Source organism: Vicugna pacos, chromosome 36 (assembly GCF_048564905.1).
Source record: "Vicugna pacos chromosome 36, VicPac4, whole genome shotgun sequence".
Classification (NCBI taxonomy): domain Eukaryota; kingdom Metazoa; phylum Chordata; class Mammalia; order Artiodactyla; family Camelidae; genus Vicugna; species Vicugna pacos.
The window spans coordinates 1,786,373-1,789,455 of record NC_133022.1 but is presented as its reverse complement, the minus strand read 5'-3'; the positions used below and the strand labels follow the sequence as shown (position 1 = coordinate 1,789,455).

The 3,083-nt window shown below is 39.0% G+C and overlaps 1 long non-coding RNA gene across 1 annotated transcript; it reads left to right on the top strand.

The window, feature by feature from the left end:
- Positions 1-1,047: 1,047 nt before the first annotated feature.
- Positions 1,048-2,782, top strand: LOC140691631 (uncharacterized). The gene is made up of 3 exons (XR_012067377.1): positions 1,048-1,230; positions 1,362-1,756; positions 2,662-2,782. It is a non-coding gene; the product is annotated as an uncharacterized lncRNA (long non-coding RNA).
- Positions 2,783-3,083: the final 301 nt, after the last annotated feature.

Sequence of the window (3,083 nt, the reverse complement as noted above, 5' to 3'; positions counted from 1 at the left end):
CATTTTGGGGAATCCCTGTTTTCAATTCTTTGGGTTAGACACCTAAAACTGGAATTCCTGGTTCCCCTAGCAACTTCAGGTTTAACTTTTTCAGGAATCACCTGTTCTTTGCTGCAAAGAGCTTGTTTTTTTCTATTTTTAATAAAGACCAATTTATCTATTTTCTTTCTTTCTTTCTTTCTTTCTTTTTTTTTTAACCTGTGCTTTTGGTATCATAGCCAAGAAAGCATCTCCAAACGCAGTCTCACAAGTTTTCTTTGAAGAGTTTTATAGTCTTCATTCTCACATTTAGGCCTTCATTCCATTTTAAATTAATTATTGTATATGTTATAAAGAAGAGGTCTAACTTCATTCTTTTGCATACTAACATATAAGATTAATATAAAGGACTTTTAAAATTGTAGAAAACCTAAAATTCTTTCTATATTCACACGAGCTGAAAGATATATTGAGTTTGTTTTTTGCTTTGCTTGGTCTGGTATGGTTGAATTGAGAACTCAAGAAGTCCTATGCTGAGAAAATATTACCTTGGGAGTCTGTTGGGTTTTTTCCTTAAAAAAATGGTACAACTTTATTATAAAAATATTTTACTTAAAGAGTACTTGTATCAATTTTTTCCCAATGGTTTCCTTTTCCCAAAGGCTTTATAAGATTGTCAGGCAAACTGAATACATTTCACAAAATATTTATGATGTAGATGAGAAAATCAAAGGAAAAAAAATCATTACCCAAATTGCAGAATATCTAGAAAGTTCTTATGAAGTCAGTGGTGCATATCAGCTTTTATGACATGTGAATTCAGCCTGTGTCAGAGGAAATCATTGATGATGTTATAATTGCCCCAGAGCATACGGCCAGGTTTTCCACAATGGGAGCCCACATGTCTTGGACCAGCAGATTCAAGATAAATAGAAGGGAAACCTGGCTCAGGCTTTTGAGCTGCACTGGTCACCCCTCACAGAGGCCCCGAGAACAGATCAGACCAACATCATCACCAAAGTCTCATCTCTTTGTTTCTTCCTTGTTTCTCAAGGTGTGATCTGGACCACGTGTTTGAGGATGTCCTGGGATGCTTGTGGAAATGCAGTTCCTGGATCCATCCCACACTCACTGAGTCAACATCTCCTTGAGTAAAGCTCGAGTCTCCAAGATCACCAGGCACCCTGACTCTACTGTTTGGAAAATAAAGTCTGAGAACTGCAGCTCTACATTTGTGTTTGTGCTTTGCACGTGAGTTACTAACAACTCTTCTTACCTGTTCATATCTCTCTATGTTGTAAGTAAGTTTCTAATTTTTCAGACTGTACTCATGCTTTCGACATGTTTTAATGTTCACAGATATTTTTTCTCTCTTTCTCCAGGTTTAGAATGTGGCAGCAACCAGGCTGTGGCTTCCAATCAGCTCAGGGTTAAGTGATGTGGGCAGTGGACCCAGCTACCCCCAACAGATGTGCGTCTTAAGAGACAGAGCTGCGGGTGAACCTCACCCTTTAATCAGTTACACATCTGATGCAGCGCCTGGAGAACGCATCCTCACTGCCTTTGGCAACTATTCTTTTAATGTCATGACAGCTGGGAAACCAGTAATGCTGGGCATATGACCTACAAGAGACAAGACATCTTACCTGCAAATAAGGATATTGCTACTTGTGTGAGTTTTGCATCATTGGAAAATGGTCATGATGAGCCGTGTCTTGTGGTAAGACGCCATGACGGTAACAATCCGTCTGCATGACTGGAGGCAGCTAAATTTAAGGTGAGAAATAACACAGGCACAATTCAGAAAGCAAAGGAAGGCAGCCAACTCCAATTAGCCATCCACTGAGGTCATCCCTGGCTAAGGAATCAGTGCTCTGAACTTTCTGAATACTCGGGTCCCACCCGGCGGGTCCACAAGTGATTGATGTTCTTAGAGTAGCTCTATGCCCATTTTTGTTAAAAAAAAAAGAGAGAGAGAGAGAATGTTTTTTGTTATAAATATCGTATTCCTAAACTTTATCATGCCCACAAAACCCTTGTAGCTCCCTTTCAAAATGGTAAAAACCTATGCCTTAAGCTGATACATTTTATCTCAGATTGATTTTTTTAATGAAATTATTTCGAACCCAAGAATAATTTGAAGGTTTAATTTGAATAAAACGGAAGAGGTCATACTTTCCATTCTAGTAAAATTCAGTTCTAAAAGGACAAATGGTAGAAAACCTCATTTTTCAGAAGACCCGCTTTTAACCAGACTAAGCATCACCCCGATAGCTTTAAACTGTTTTAAAGACTTTTTTCTTTTAGAAGACAAACACGTGCCTTCTGAATTTAGGAAGTACAGACACTTTCTAAGGAATTTTCACATATGTAAAAAGTACATTCCTTTGTCTACCAATGACCTCAAAAATTGCCAAGACCAGAAGATTCCAAGTCTATTTGGGTGTCCCCCAAATCCACTGAACCCAGGGCAGACCGCATCAACAATTCCTCAGCATCAAGGGAGTTGTGTGCATGGGGTGTGGACAGAGTCGGGTCCTGTGAGCTGTTGAGTCGAGACGTGTGTGTGTCACACCCATAAAACAGGAAAAAAAGTGTGTTGGCTGAAACACCGCTGGGGGTCCTGAATTTAACCTCCTCACCCAGGTTACCATGAAAATCAATTTGTCTTATCTGTTGCAGATGACTCCTCCATCCCATTAGAATTGTTGGAAAAAATGCTGTGACGCTATTTCCAGAGACACTGCTTCCTTGAACGGGGAACTGATGATTTAGAAGACATAATCACAAGGCTTCTAAGAAACTAGTGAAATATTTGAAGAAAAGAGTCGGCAAGGAGTGTTCCTCAAAGACAATGACTCACCATAAATTCTCTTTGGGGCAAATCTGATTGTTCTAAAATCCATTAGGTTTTCTCTGAGAAAGGGAAGACTCCCATGATGGTTTTAGAATGAACTTGAATGCACATTAAGAGCAATCAAAAGATACATTCTCAGAGTCAGTAAAAGCTAGGCAGGATTTTAAAAGAAGAATGACACACGTTTTTTCTGTGTAGCACAGGGAACCATATTCAATGTCTTGTAGGAACCTATAATGAAAAAGAA